General features: G+C 41.2%; 1 protein-coding gene across 1 annotated transcript in view; it reads right to left on the bottom strand.

Annotated features, from left to right (window-relative positions):
• Positions 1-13,997: 13,997 nt before the first annotated feature.
• The window catches only part of LOC137250976 (gastrula zinc finger protein XlCGF58.1-like), a 42,816-nt gene continuing 39,847 nt past the window's right edge, over positions 13,998-16,966 (bottom strand). Inside the window, exons 5-6 of the transcript XR_010953138.1 lie at positions 14,176-14,438; positions 13,998-14,115 (exon numbers count right to left, since the gene is read on the bottom strand). The gene's annotated coding sequence lies outside the window, so the exon portion shown is untranslated. The remainder of the gene's footprint in view (positions 14,116-14,175; positions 14,439-16,966) is intronic.

Here is a 16,966-nt window from a genome sequence, read left to right on the forward strand (position 1 = left end):
TGTTATCGATTTGCCATCGGAGTGTTATTGATTTGTCATACAAATAGACAACATTGGTTAATTCGTTGTAGTTCTATAAATAGAACAAAAGCAACAACACCACGTTTCTTTGAAACCGCCTTACCAACGCATAACTTTACCGCATAATGCCATACGAAGTATGGAATGTGAATAAAGAAAATATGCAAAGAAGGCAATTGGGATAAGGTTTACAACAACTAAGGCATGACGTGGCTGAATGCGTTTGTAACACTTCAAACATCGCAGGAGTGCGGGTTCAAATCCCACTCCCGGGAGAAAAGGCTTTGAAGAGATTTACAAGGTATAATCGAAACAGCTGTCGCCTTGTCCGTCCTGATGTCACGTTGTTTAAATTTTTCCCAAATTATTAAACAGATAATTCGTCGATTACACATCGATTTAATTTAATTCAACCAATTGTTTTTATTATATTCTGTTATATTTTTCTTATTATACCTTTCATGAACATGAAATGGTATATTAACTTTGGTCCGATGTTTGTAACGTTGAGAAATATAGAAGATAGACTCACCATTAAGTATACCGAATTGATCAGGGCGACGAACTGAGTTGATATAGCCATGTCCGTCTGTCCATCCGTCTGTCTGTTTGAACGCAAACTAGTCCCTCAAATTTTGAGATATCTCAATGAAATTTGGCACAAGGATGTATTTTTGTATTATATTAGACATTTGTCGGATCCGGTAGGATCGGACCACTACAACATATATCTCCCATACAACCGATCGTTCAGATAAGACGATTTTGGTCATTCCTGCCGCAATTTAGAAAGTATAAACGTGAAACTCGGTGATATATATTTTAATATATCATAGAAGATTTTCCGAAAAAATCACTTTAATCGGAGCTATATATAGTATATATCCCATACAACCGATCGTTCAGATAGAAAGATTTTTGGCCATTTCTCCCTGAATTTAGAAAGTATAAACGTGAAACTCGGTGATATATACTTTAATATATTGTCACGGATATTAGCATCAATAAGCTATACCATCACTAAGGCCATGCTAAGCAGTATTTACGTCAATAATCAAATCAAGTATACACATATATAAGGCAGCCCAGAGAGATGTCACACACAGATGCATTTACTTATACGCCTATGTGTACTCGAGAGACACATCAATAATTCAATCATTATGTATCTACATAAACGAATAAATAATTGCGTCTACACATATGTACGTATACGAGCAGTGGAGCGGCAATGCACAAACACATGCATATATCTTATCTGAGTTGTCACAAGAGAGGGCAATAATTTGTGCACGTAGTTGTGGCTGGCGATTTTGTAGCCGAAACTAACTACTAAGTTCTAGAATGGAAAAGCCTAGAAGTATGCAATTAGAAATCAAAAAGTATAAAAGGCGCGACAGTAAAGGCGAGGAGTTTGAGTTTGATTTGAGTTGTCAAGCAGTTACGACTAAGACGATATCTAGCGAGCAATAGCAGTATTATTTTGAATAGTGGAGTTTCATTTGAGCTATCAGTTTGGTTATTAAGCTATTCGTTGCACAGTTTGAGTGTTATTGTGAAAAGGCCATTTTTCCATTATTCAATATTGGAGTTATTTATTCAACAGTTTAGCGATACGAACCTAGCAAAAGGGCAAATAAGAGGATTTGCAAGTAAAAATCGTTACAATTGGTGTCAGAAGAGGAATTGTTGAATAAATTCCAGAGGACAACAAGGACATGGCAAAATTCGGTGAATTGAAGATCCAGCAACTAAAGAAGGAGTTGGAGAGCCGTGGATTGAATACAAGCGGCGTTAAACTTGAACTTCAGGCACGGCTACGAGAGGCAATAGAAGCAGAAGGAATTGATGTGGAAGAGTATGACTTTCATCTTGATGGCGAGGAAATAACAAAAATCGAAGAAACACCTGAACATGATATTGGCTGCAATATCGGCACAAATGTCCGAAATGTCATCACAAATATCTACCAACATGTCATCACAATTGAAATCACAGGAGGCACGCATTTCAGAAATGTCGACACAGATAACATCCAAGATGGAAACTCAACTGGAAGAACAGAAGACATATATGGCATCCCAACTGGAAGAGCAGAAGACATATATGGCATCCCAACTGGAAGAGCAGAAGACATATATGGTATCTCAATTGGAAGCGCAAGAGGCACGTATATCTGAAATGTCGGCAGAAATTTTGGAACAGGTATCATCAAAACTGGAAGCGCAGGATGCAAAAATGGCTCAATTTCAGGAAGAAGTAGATGATTTAAAAGGTCGTATGGAGCAGTTACAACTAAATCGCCCAGCTGTTTCAGCGAGTAATCCAAAGGTAAAGACACCATCCTTTGACGGTTCTGTTCCTTTTCAGGTATTTAAGCTACAGTTTGAGAATACCGCAGCAGTGAACCAATGGAATGCTGAAGATAAAGTTGCTGCACTGTTCGTGGCATTGAAAGGGCCTGCAGCGGAAATCTTACAGATGATTCCAGAGTACGAACGGAACAGTTATGAAACATTGATGGCTGCTGTAGAACGACGTTATGGAAGCGAGCATAGGAAACAAATATTCCAAATTGAGTTGCAAAACCGTCACCAAAGAGCGAATGAGACTTTGCAGGAGTTTGCCTCGGATGTTGAAAGGTTAGCTCATCTCGCAAATGCGGACACACCCGTGGAATAGACCGAGAGGGTAAAAATCCAGAGTTTCATAAATGGCATACGGGACGTGGAAACAAAGCGAGCTACATACGCAAACCCAAAGCTGGCATTTGCTGAAACGGTATCACATGCATTGACTCAGGAGACGGCCTCACTATTGAGTAAACCAGCATACAAAGCTCATCGTGTGGAAGTGGAAAGACCAGATTGGGTAGACACAATTTTGGAAGCACTGAAGGGATCACAACAGAAAAATGCCGGAGTTATTAAATGTTTCAAGTGCGGCAACCCAGGTCATATTTCACGACATTGCAGCAGCGGTCCCAATAGCTCCAACAATGTGGGTGGTCGTAAACGCAGAGCAGAAGCTGATGAGCAAATCTCCAAGACCACTCAATCGTTAAACTAAATCGAGTCAGCTGCAAGGGGCGACAGCTGGCTCCCGCAATTGAATGCCCCATAATCTCTATCTCGCAGATTGGAAGAAGATCGAGCAATCTTACTGTTGGAGGACATGTGGACGGAAAGGAACGTTTACTGACTTTAGATACGGGTGCATCTCATTCCATCATTCGAGCGGATTTAGTCAACAAAAAGATAAGACCATTGCTTGGAGCAAGATTACGTACAGCCACGGGAGAGGACACCCAGGTAATTGGAGAAGTAGAATGTGAAGTCGCAATTGGGAACGTCACGGTAGTACACAATTTTATAGTGGCAGAAATTGTTGATGAAATCATAATTGGAGTGGACTTCTTAATCGACCAGGGCATCAAGATCGACATGCAAAGCAAAACGATGCGATATAAAAACATGGATGTACCACTTAATTTCGGCTACGAGAGAGGCTACAGCAGTAAACGAGTGCTGGTGGAAGAGAGTCAGCAAATACCACCAAAATCCGAAGCAGTCATCTGGGCAAAGGTTGATGGAGATTGTGGGACAAACAAATTGTGGGTTGTCGAAGCAGCAAATAAATCAGCACTGAACATACTTGTAGGAAAAACCCTGGCTATGACAAAACAAGATGGACGTATTCCGGTAAGAGTATTAAATGAGTTCAAGTCACCATTCAATTTGACCAAAGGAGCTATTTTGGGAAGATGCCAAGAGGCCGAAGTAGTTATTAACTGTGAACAGCTCCAGGAACACGTTTCAGCTAGTAATACTGATCTTTCAAATGACGTCACGGCATGGACGCAGGGGCTAGAGGAAGCATATCAGAGTAAGGCAAAACAACTGCTCCTAAAGTACGCGAACATATTTGACCAGGATGATTCTAAACCAGGCCGCACCAACGTTGTGAAACATCAAATTGACACTGGAGATGCGAGGCCGATCCGTCAAGCTCCACGTAGTGTTCCACTGGCGAAGCGGGAAGTTGTGAGTCAAATCATTCAAGAAATGAGCGACAGCTGCGTCATCGAACCATCAGCTAGTCCATGGAGCTCACCGGTAGTACTTGTAAAAAAGAAGGATGGAAAAATTAGGTTTTGCGTGGACTACCGGAAGTTGAGTGACGTAACGAAAAAGGATAGCTACCCATTGCCAAGAATTGACGACACTCTGGACTCGCTATCTGGTACGAAATGGTTTTCCACACTGGACTTGAAAAGCGGCTACTGGCAAGTTGAAGTGAAGGAGGAAGATAAAGAGAAAACAGCCTTCAGTGTGGGTGATGGTCTTTGGCAATTTACAGTGATGCCTTTTGGACTTTGTAATGCACCAGCTACTTTTGAGAGACTCATGGACCAGGTACTGAAAGGACTACATTGGAAAACATGCTTGGTGTACCTGGACGACATCATCGTATTGGGCAAGAATTTTGATGAACATCTCCAGAACTTGGAGGAAGTTTCCAGAGAATAGCTGGCGCTGGTCTGAAGTTAAGTCCCAAAAAGTGTGCGCTGTTTAAAAAGGAAGTAAATTATTTCGGTCACCAGGTAACGACAGAGGGCATCTGCACTGCGAACGAAAAGATAGAGGCTGTAAAGGATTGGCCAATACCACAAAACCTACATGAATTGAGAAGTTTTCTTGGGCTGTGCACATATTACCGCCGATTTGTACCAAATTTTTCCAGCGTAGCCCATAGCCTCCATGAGCTTACAAGAAAAAATAAAGCTTTTGAATGGAAGAAGGAGCAAGAAGTGGCTTTCCAAACAATGAAGGAGCGTTTGTGCACTGCCCCAATGTTAGCATATCCGATTCCAGGAGCAACATTTATTCTAGATACAGATGCGAGTGGATATGCTATAGGAGGCGTTTTATCACAACTGGTCGATGGACAGGAAAAGGTAGTTGCATATTACAGCCGTTCGATTGCAAAACCAGAGAGGAACTACTGCGTTACGCGGAGAGAGCTGTTGGCATTGGTAGAGTGCATTAAACATTTTCACAAATACCTCTACGGCCAGCGATTCCGTGTCAGGACAGATCACGCAGCGTTGAAATGGCTTCTGCAGTTCCGTAATCCGGAAGGACAATTGGCACGGTGGATCGAGCGACTACAAAGCTATGACTTTTCCATTGAGCATCGAAAAGGTAGTACCCATGGAAATGCTGATGCAATGTCACGAAGACCATGTAGTTTGGAATGCAAGCACTGTTCAAAGGCCGAGGCTAAAGAAGACATTATAGATGTCCGGCTAATGACTATAACGTATACGGATGAATGGGACAAGGAACAACTAAGGAAGTGTCAGCTAGAAGATACAGATCTGTCACATGTTATGTAAGGGCTAGAACGAAACGAAAGACCAAGCAGAGAGGAGATGTCAGCAGAGAGTCCCATTGCGAAGTCATTTTGGGCACAGTGGAACAGTTTAGAATTGATATCCGGTTGCTTGCATCGAGTATGGGAGAGTGAGGATGGTCAATGCAAGAAGAAACTGATAGCTGTTCCCAGAAAGAGGATTCCTGACGTGCTCAGCGAGCTGCACAATGGTCCAAGTGGAGGACATCTTGGAATCACGAAGACACTCGAGAAAATTAAGCAGAGATTCTATTGGGTTGGTTGCCGTCAGTCGGTCACCGAGTGGATTGCCAATTGCGAGGTATGCAACAGAGCGAAAGGGCCCAAAACCCGAAGTCATGGCCAGATGAAGCAGTATATTTCAGGTGTACCCTTTGATAGGATCGCCATGGATGTCGCAGGTCCATTTCCTACTACCAACCGCGGAAACAAATACGTACTGGTGGTTATGGATTATTTCAGTAAATGGCCAGAGGTATACCCAATCCCAAACCAAGAAGCAGAAACAGTAGCAGAAGTGGTTAAAAACGAATGGGTTGCAAGGTATGGTATACCAATGGAGTTACATTCTGACCAAGGCAGGAATTTTGAATCAGCCGTGTTCCAAGAAATATGCAAGAAGTTGGGCATTCGAAAAACACGGACAACTGCATTGCATCCTCAGTCCGATGGTATGGTGGAACGTTTCAATAGAACATTGGATGAGCATTTAAGGAAAGTAGTAGACAAGTACCATAAGGACTGGGATACACACATATCATTATTGTTGATGGCCTACCGATCGGCAGTACATGACACAACGGGCCAAACTCCCGCAAAGGTAATTTTTGGCAATGACCTTCGACTGCCAGCTGATTTGAAGTATGGGATAGATGCCGATGCGGAGAGGAATGTCAAGAAATCCACTGATGTCTTGGAAGAAGAGCTGAGAGAGATACACGATCTGGTAAGGCAACGAGCAAAGATTATGAGTGACAAGATGAAAGCGAGGTACGATAAAGCAATTAATTCGGAAGGGTTTCAGGAAGGAGATTTGGTTCTGCTATACAACCCACAACGAAAAAAAGGTTTGTCCCCGAAATTGCAGTGTAACTGGGAAGGCCCATACAAAGTTGTAAAACGGATCAACGATGTAGTGTACCGCATACAAACCACTACCAAACCACGAACCAAAATGAAAGTGGTTCATTTGGAAAGATTAGCAGCGTTTAGATCGAGAGATTTGTCTGATCGGGACGATCAGACTTAGGTGGAGGGCAGTGTCACGGATATTAGCATCACTAAGCTATCATTCAAGGTTCGAATCGAGCTCAAGGCCAGAACAATAATTTTTTTCTAATGATAATTATTGTTATTTTTTAATTTTTCTAAATTTGAAAAATTGTATTTTGTTTTTGGAATAGTAAGTAGAAAATTTTTCCGACAACCTGCCATAGCTGCGCAGATAGATCCATTTCGAAGGGTGCTAAGCCTTCATCATCAGTACGCTTTAGGCATGCTGTGCTAACCATTTAGCTATACAGCGGTGGTTTGTTTGACTGGAAAATTTGCTACTTCTATTCTTTTTACCAACTATATTTATTCAGTGTTGCGCCATCGGGTGCAAATCACTGATAATGCTGGATTTTTGTTTATTGTCTATTACTTTGTTTGACATTCCCAAGTGCTCATGGTTTATTAACAATTGTTTTTGTTTTTATCGGCCATATATTGTTGAAATGCGTGATTCGTTGTCATAGGTTTTGCACGCAGACCAAAAAAAAACCTGAAACTTTGCATCCTCACACAAAGTACCTACCTATTTTTTAATTTTTTATTTATCTTAAAAATCGTTTAGGTATGTACATCTGTTCACTATATAATTCTTATCTTATACATCCGATTATTTGGAGATTACTAACGGGATAAGATTATTGTTCAGCCCCATTCATGAAAGGTATGAAGTCAAGTCTTCGGCATAGCCGAAGACAGTGCCGTCCTTACTTGTTTTATTTTGATTTTATTTTGCACACTATTATTTATTAAACCTATCCAAAAAATATTCGAAGATTTTAAAACCAACAAACCCCCAAAAAGAAACACATTTCAAATTAAACCTGATTAACTAACCATGAACGAATAAAAATTACGCATTTGCTCATTTTCGCCATTATTTCTCTGGCTTTTTATATCCAACTAAACATCAGTGTAAACATCTCCTTGTGCACTTGCATCCATAATAATTATATACTTGAGTTGCTGCGTGATTTCGCTCATATCGTACCTTGTTCCCACATTACGTTATGGGGTGGTGTCTCCCCTCTATTACTCCATACAGTATACCAATACTATACACTAGAGATATACGCCGCCGATAAACTCCGCCGCCGATTTTGGTCGTTTTTCGCACGCCGCCGCCGAATGTCAAAAATATCGGTGTGGCGGCGCGGCGTCCGGCGCGTTACTATATTTTCTACTCGTTTAAGACTGTTTAGGACATTTATTGTTCATGTCGAAAATTGGCCGGATATGATCGAAAGTGGTATCAACAGATGCGCATAACTATTCAAAAGTTATTTAAAATAACAGGCGCTTTCGATGTCAGCTTAACACGGACTTTCCATCACCCAATTTAGCAAGTTATTAAAACAAAATACTAAAAGAAAAGTAATATAATAAATTTATATGCTCACTTTGCATAATTCAAATAAAATGACCCAAGGCGATGTTTTTAAATTGTCCTCAAGAATAAGCGAAATCAGTGATGCAAAATCCTTTAGTAGGTTCTAGGGGCATAAACACTCCTTTGAAATTATTCTTACCTCATACTTAAGTTGAGGATAAATGGACTTATGAGAAGGGTTTGAAAAATCACTAAGTCTTGCATTCAAACATCTGTTGTTTATTTGCGAACTATACAATAGCGTCTGAAATGTTAATTTTGATTTTCACACTTCATCATTCAACACCCAAGTCTCCCGGTTGGACATTTGCTAAAGTTGGCGGCCCTATCCAAAACTAGTCCCTTGGAGTGAATCACATTGTTTATAGCCTATCAACCAAGTTTAAATATCACCTACACGTTACGGCTCCTTTTACAATTGTGAATACGTAGGCACATATATCTACCAGGTGAGACTTTGTCCTTCGCAAGAACACTCAAAGTGGTGAAGAAAAAGCTTTCCCAAGACAGTGGAACTAATGACCGTGTGTAATACTACCCTAACGTAGTGGACAGTCGAACTTGTCTGAAAACTGAAGCTACGCGGTCATCCATAATGAGCTCCTATATCGTAAGGCCGGAAAACAACAGTTAACATCTTTCAACTTAAAATCGGTCGACTTTCACTCTAAAATATCGTTTTGATTTAACGAAGACTATTGAAATCAATGTTGTGAACACAAACGTCTGCAATCTTTGGTCTACATTTTAAAAATTTTATCCAGGGTCCTTGTAAAATTTTAATTATGTAGATGCACCGAGGATTATACGGACTTTCACCCATGACGCAATGACATCCACTTAGACTGCTTATGATTTCGAGGGCGGCATCTTTGGCCGAATAGTCACTCCCTAACGTTTCAAAGTGTAGCTCGGCAGCATAGCGTGACAAAAGTATCCGTTGGAAAGTCTTCGGAGCTACACCTAGAGCTTCTAGGAAAGTGACATCGACGAAGGTGTGAGTTCAAAGTCGCAGTCCTATACTTCTGTACTGGCATATGGTGTGAGGTTCAGGAGGCGTGGTAGCGACTGGTTGTAGGGATTCCTGCTGTTCGCACATCGGAAATTTTAGCTCTTAAAAACAGCCGAAAAAACTGGAGGCGCCCTGTGCCACGATAGTCATGAGTATTAATAGATCATTCATAGCAACCCTAAGTCGCCTTTATGCGTGACCGCCAAGGAGCGACAAATGATTTAAAGAAATTGTGTTCGCGACGATTATTAGGAGTTAACCCTAGGTGAAACTACGCTTTGCACGAGATATACAGGCAAAAGTGTGACTATTTTATGTATCTCTGTTTCTTTTCAGCAGACGCAGCAGTACCAATTCCAAAGACCGGGGTTAGGTTCGAAGCCTCTCTGGAGCATGCGAACGAGGGACAATCCCTTCGGAAGGAGCTACTCCTGAAAATTTTTGAACGGTCTGCGAGATTTTGATGCAAAAACCCCGGATCTTTCCGAAGTGGCCAACACGTTGATTTCCTTAAATACATATAAACAAAACCTTTCCTAAATATTATTTTTTTAAATAGAAAAATCAAACCTTTAAAGTAAGAAAACCGGCGTACGCCGGCGCGCCGTCTACGCCGCCGCCGCCGGTATATAATAGAGCCTACGCCGCCGCCGCCGATAAAGTGATCGGCGTAAACCTCTACTACACACCTAAAGAAATTAAGCTAGTAAAGTCAACAATCAGGGTTTTGTTCTTGAGTTAACAGTTATTCAGTAAAACTGATTGCACTGTGGTTAATTTAAAGAAGTTTTTTGTAAAGAGGACATAGTTGTATGGTCATTTCAACGGAAGAAAAACGGTTGATCTCTACAATTAACAATATTCTGTAAAAACAAGTAAGAAAGGCTAAGTTCAGGTGTAACCGAATATTACATACTCATTTGCCAAATTACAACTGTTAAAACTTTTAAATTACCTTCTTTCAAAAATGGGCGGTGCCACGCCCATTGTCCAATATTTTACAAATTTTCTATTCGGCGTCATAAGGTCAACCCACCTACTAAGTTTCATCGCTTTATCCGTCTTTGGTAATGAATTATCGCACTTTTTCGGTTTTTCGAAATTTTCAATATCGAAAAAGTGGGCGTGGTTATAGTCCGTTGTCGTTCATTTTAAATAGCAATTTGAGATAAGTGCCCAGGAACTTACATACCAAATTTCATTAAGATACCTCAAAATTTACTCAAGTTATCGTGTTTACGGACAGACGGACGGACGGACATGGCTAAATGAATATCATTTTTCGCCCAGATCATTTTGATTAGAAGTCTATATCTGTCTCGATTAGTTTATGCCGTTACGGGGTACCGTTATGCGAACAAAATTAGTATACTTTCTGAGCTCTGCTCAGCTGAGTATAATGACAGATATCAATAAATATCACTGATTTTTCTGTTAGAAGAGACATCTTTGTCCTATCAACAGCCACTGCTTTTCTAATATTGACGGAAATCTGTTATTTTAACGGTTTTATTGGTATTCTTAGGGTGACATTAATTATTAGTTAACACACTGGAGCTAGGCAGGCACGTTGGTGTGATGGTACACCGAAAATCCTGTGACCAAGGCCTGGAAAAAGCAACATCAAAATCTGCTAAAAGGGATATGAGAATTCTCCTGCAGAACTACGCTGCCGTCCTAAAAAAATGTGGGTATCTACATTCTTACCGAAACTGACATATTACACAATTTACTTAAATATAACTTTCCAACGAATACTGTTTTTTTTTTATTGAAAATAAGTATATTGGACAAATTTGGATGTGATCTTTCTATTTATGCAAAAACAATATAAAAATTTGAACTCCTTAAACGCGAACCGAGAATTATTGGTCGTTTTCGTTCAGTGTAGGCCTGCATTTACATTCTACATATATCCTCATATAGCATACTGTAACGAATTTAGGGAAATTCCGCTTATTTGAAACCTTCTGCTAACGTTCGACTGATTGAGTCCGTAGTGTTACCAGAAGTTTGTTTTAACGACCAAACTGAAAAACCCTATCAAAAACCAGGACCTATGTTATAAAATAACTCCGTCCTCTTGGCAAATACTAGAAGCTTCCTAGGACTTAAGCCACTTGCTGCTTCTAGATCTGACAGCTGTATCACTCCTAATAGCTGGAGTCTTAGCCTGGCAAGTGCAGGGCACAAGCACAGAACGTGCTCGATCGTTTCCTCCTCCAACCCGCACTTCCTACATCTGCTATCACTGACCAAGCCTAGTTTAAAGGCATGTGACGCCAGAAGGCAGTGTCCAGTCAGAATACCCGTCATGAGTCTACAATCCTCTCTTTTTAATCATAGGAGCAACTGTGTTAGTCTAAGGTTGTAAGACCTACACATAATCTTCGACACTTTACAGCCCCGTGCTTGAACCCACGCCTTTCCCGCTTGGTCGATCATGTGCACCTCTCGCCTTCGCTTAATCTCGCCCAATCTAATTGGGACATCTACGGAGCAAGCTTCAAGGGATGCGCCCTTTTTAGCTAGTTCATCCGCTTTTTCCTTCCCATCTATTCCCATATGCCCTGGGACCCAATATAGATGTATGCTTCTCCCTGTCCCGATTCTCTCCAGAGACTGCTTACACTTTAACACGCATTTAGATGCTGTGCTATGCGAGATTATTGCCTTAATTGCTGCTTGACTGTCAATATAAAAGTTAACACGGTTGCAGCTTAAGCTATTCTCTTCCACGGTTTCTACTGCTTTGGTTACGGCTAATATTTCCGCTTGGAAAACGCTACAGTAATCCGGCAGCCTGTAGGATCTGCTTATTTCCGGATCAGCGCAGTATACCGCAGACCCTACTCCTTCCACTACTTTGGAACTATCGGTGTACACATGTATCGCCTCGTCCGCCATTTGCGCACCCTTGCGCCAACCGTCCACCTCTATTGTGGCCTTAAGATCTCCCTCGAAGCGCAGATAGGGAATCATGTAGTCTGTTCGTCTTGTGATTGATGACGCTATACTACTATGGCCATATGGTCGGCGCTCAAGCTGCCCCGAAGCACCGAGACTTCGAATCGCTAAACTGTTGAATAAATCACTGTAATAGTCAGTATTGCAAACTAGTCTTTATTTAGAATACTTTGGGAGTAGTACTTCACAATTATACTTCACAACCAATACCGTGTTTAAATCAAAACTGATTCGTTATTACTCAGTTTGCGCTGCTTTTATACTCTCGGTTTCCTCGTTAACCCATTTCTCCTAAAGTCTAGTAATTTCCCGAACAGTTGTAGCTCATGCTTGGTTAGTTACCAGCTATATAAGTACATGTATATTTGTAGTTTATAGCCATATGGGTGTGTATGTGTGAGTAACTACTTCGGCTGATGACTACATCTGTGTGTGTGACATAGCTCTTCGTCGACTTCTACATAAGTGTTGCTAGCTTTAATGTATACACGTACATAAGAGTGGATGGTTCATGTTTTTGTTGTTGCGTGATTATTTACTAACAGCTTAAATAAATAAAAATAAATGTAAGGCGCGATAACCTCCGAAGAGATCTAAGGCCGAGCTTCTCTTCCAATTTGCGTCGTGCTCCTCTTGATTTTTCCCTACAAATTGGCCGGACGGGACCTACATGTTTTATGCCGACTCCGAACGGCATCTGCAAGGCAGATGAGTTTTCACTGAGAGCTTTTCATGGCAGAAATACAATCGGAGCGCTTGCCAGACACTGCCGAGGGGCGACCCCGCTTAGAAAAATTTTCTTCTAATTGAAAAATCTTATTTCTAAAATTTTGATGTTGCTTTGCCCGGGAGTTGAACCGACGGCATACGGTGTGATAGGCGGAGCACGCTACCATCACACCACGGTGGCCGCCTAACTAACAGCTTACTGATGCTAATATTCGCCACAATACAAAGACTAACGCTTAGGCCTACACCTTACGCTTACATTCAAGATTCGCCCATACTGTGAGCAAACATCAAAGAACAACACACGATACGGGCCCACTTTCAAAGATATAAGAACAATATTTGGAGTGAATATAAAACTGAACAAGTGTTCAAAAGAAAAGTTCTTGGAAAGATTTACGGACCTCTTCGCGTGGCCGACGGCGGCTATTGTAGAAGAGTTAATGTACGAGCTCTATGCAGACATCAATTAAAACACAGCGGATATGCGGGCTAGGCCATGTTATGCGAATGAAAGATGATACTCTGGCTAAGAAAGCATTTTTATCAGAACCCGCCTATGTAAGCAAAGGAAGAGGGTGGCCGCCACTCCGCCGAAAGGACCAGGTGGAAAATGATTTAAATTCCTTTGGTGTGACCAATTGACGACAGTTAACCCAACGAAGAAGCGACTGGCGCGCCTTGTTGGACGGCCATAATCGCTTAAACGGCTAAGCGCCAATTAAGTGAGTAAGTAATCTTCCGTGTTCGGCCTGAGTGCGTCGTAAACCGGCAGTGGGTAGGCGCACAAGGGTCGATCTTGGAGTGGATGGTGCGCTCAAAAGAAATAAATAAGAACACAAAGAGGAATTTCCTCGTTATAATATAATATTTAATTTAGAGTGAAGGAAAATATACACTGTGGTTACAATATTACCTTGGTGTTTTAAGTGACGATGGTGATCCTTGCGATGTGTGCTGGTTGGCGGTCAATCGAGAAAGAGGCCGGTTATCCCGTTGAGGACAACCGCTAAGCCGCGAAAAAGTCCTCTGGTATTAAGGAGGGGAAAAACAGCCACACACACAACAACCCCCACATATACGTGCATGGGTGCTGACAACCCGCACACACACGTGCATGCGTATGAAACGCATGCATGTGCATGCATGCACACAAATGCGGCGTGAGTGTGGGTGGCTGGAAATATTATTAAAACGTTAGGGAGGGGCGCCGTCAATGAGATAAAAGTTAGGCATTGGGCCTAAACATCCGATTAACCTGTTTAATGCATGAAGCGAACATCGACCCTTGACCACTTTTTGCACAGAGCTACTTAAATGGATCTGACAGTACAAATGAAATGAACGCGAGGATTTCTAAATAACTTACCTTTGACCTCTGGTTAAATGACGTCACTTTTGCTCTTCTGTGGTTGTAGAAATAATCACTGTAGTTAACTTTCTCCGATGATTATAGACTTTTCTGTATCAACATCCGTAATAAAATCGATAATTTGAGAGTCATCGATTTCGTGGTTTTCCTTGGATTTGAAGCTAAAATGTATCGCCTTTCCTGTGTACTTTGTAAAAACGGCTGCCAATTCTTCTGTGCTTAAATTTTGATTGTGTACTCTTTGCATATGATTGGCAAAACTGCAAGAGAAATGCACATTTATGTTAACATTAGGATTTTCCCGTACCGGGAGAACAATAGGTTTGATGCAAATCTTTGGAACTCAAGTTTTTAAAACGTAATTTCGGAAGAATATTTTTCATTGACTGAGTTTCGGGGTCCTTTTTCTTAGATTTAGACCGGCAACGGGCCACGCTGCGTACGGGCGCACCAACTTGCGGTATTCAAGAGCACCATTAAGAGTATATCGAAGAAAAACGCCAGTCCGAAAGGCGGGATTGCAAGGAGCTTCAGGAAAAGAGGATAAATATTGTGATGAATATTAGTAACACGTCCGATAGGCGGGAGTGCAAGGAGCTTCAGGCAAAGAGGATAAATATTGTGACGAATATTAGTAACACGTTCTACTAATATTCGTCACAATATTTATCCTCTTTGCCTGAAGGTCCTTGCACTCCCGCCTTTCGGACTGGCGTTTTTCTTCGATATACTCTTAATGGTGCTCTTGAATACCGCAAGTTGGTGTGCCCGTACTGACTGTAGATACGGGCGCATCTCATTCCTTAATCCGAACGGATTTGGTCAACAGGAGAGTACAGCATTACCTGGAGCAGGATTGAGTACGGTTACTGGCGAGTATAACCAAGTCCAGGGAGAAGTGGTATGTGAAGTCTTAATTGGAAAGGTCACGGTTCTACACAAATTCGTTGTGGCAGATATTGTTGATGAAGTCATATTGGGAGTGGACTTCTTAGTTGACCATGACATCATGATCGATATGCAGAGGATTATGCGCTATAAAAACGAGGATGTGCCACTTAACTTCAGTTTGGAGAAGGGCCCCAGCAGTTAGCGAGTGCTGAAAATAAATCGGGCAAAGGTTGATGGAACGAATGGGCCAAACGAAGAAAAATCGGAGAGATACACTGACATTGACAAAACCAAATGGACGCACTAAAACGAAGGAAAGAGTTTCCCAGAAAGAATGCAAGGGTGGTATCAAGCCAGGGTGCACTACTGTTGTGAACCGTCAAGACGATACTGATGATGCAAAGACAATCCGTCAAGCGCAAGCTCTGCGAAGTAGTTCATTGGCCAAACAACAGAGTGTGAGGAAACGGTCCAGGATAATTAGTAGTAAGATGAAACACAGGTTTGACAAGAACAACAATTCGGAAGGTTTCTTGGAGGGAGATTTAGTACTGTTATACAACCCTCACCGGCGGAAAGGTGTTCCATCTAAATTGCAGTTGGGAAGGCCCATACAAAGTTGTGAAACGGATCAATGTATTTTACCGCATACACACAATTGGCAAACCACGAACCAAAATGAAAGTGGTTCATTTGGAAGGCTAGCAGCGTTTAGATCAGGAAATTTGTCTGATCGGGACGATCCGACTTAGGTGGAAGGCAGTATGACGAATATTAGTACCACTAAGCGATACTACCATCACTAAGCCGATACTAAGCAGTAGGTACGTAAACAAATCAATTACCATATACACACACACATACATACTAGGCAACGGAGAGATACTCATAAACACATGTAATCATCAGCCGAAGTAGTAATTACATATACACACGGATATGCCTATGCGAGAGGCTTTAAACTACAAATACACACGCATATAGCTGTTAACCAAGTAGAAGATTCTAGAGGAGAAACGTCTAGACATTTGGAGAAATATGCGGACAAGGCAACAGAGAGTATAAAAGCAGAGCAAGCGGAGTAGTTAGTAATCAGTTTGATTTAAGCACGCTATTAGTTGTGAAATATAAGTGTTATTGTGAAGTACTCTCAAAATAGTCTAATAAGGACATTTTGCATTACTGAACCAAATGATGTCATTTGGAAGCATCCGTTATATTTTTGTGTATTCTCTAGAAAATGTTTTGATTGGATTGTATTTCCATAGAGTAACGAATACAATGGCATAAGCCGGGGGTTTCTGATTGAAACTTGGCATACGACAGACAATGAGCCGATATCAACGCAGCGAAGATCTTTGTAGGCTATTGCGAAATCGTATTCGAAAGCAGCGCGATTCAAGCCTACATTTATGACTGGTGGTCTAACAACATTTTGTTGAATTTGTTGTGGTGATTGTGCAGCGCGAACTTGTGCAACATGGGCACGTCTCCATTCATTTTCTTCTGCACGTTCCTCTTGCGTTTGATTATCACGGACATTCCGACTAATTATTGCACGGTTTGATCGTCTAATAGGAGGCATTAGTCAAGCAAATAACTCTAGCCAAAATGTAATAAAGTAATTTTTGACTAATCCTATTAAAAAGAAAATTCTTAAAAAAAATACTTACGGAATGAATGTATAGCAATATATGCCCGCAGTTCTAGAAGATAACCTCACTTTTTACACGCAAACTTATTTTTTTTTTTAAATAATCGAATTGATAAATATCGCAATGGAATTTCAATTGATCGTAATGCTTGTACGGTTTGTGGATGTGATGCGCGATATATGACTATCCGAAATCAGAAAAATAAATCGATGAGCACGAAAATCAGAAAAACTCGAATCAAT

This window comes from Eurosta solidaginis, chromosome 4 (assembly GCF_040869045.1).
Source record: "Eurosta solidaginis isolate ZX-2024a chromosome 4, ASM4086904v1, whole genome shotgun sequence".
Classification (NCBI taxonomy): domain Eukaryota; kingdom Metazoa; phylum Arthropoda; class Insecta; order Diptera; family Tephritidae; genus Eurosta; species Eurosta solidaginis.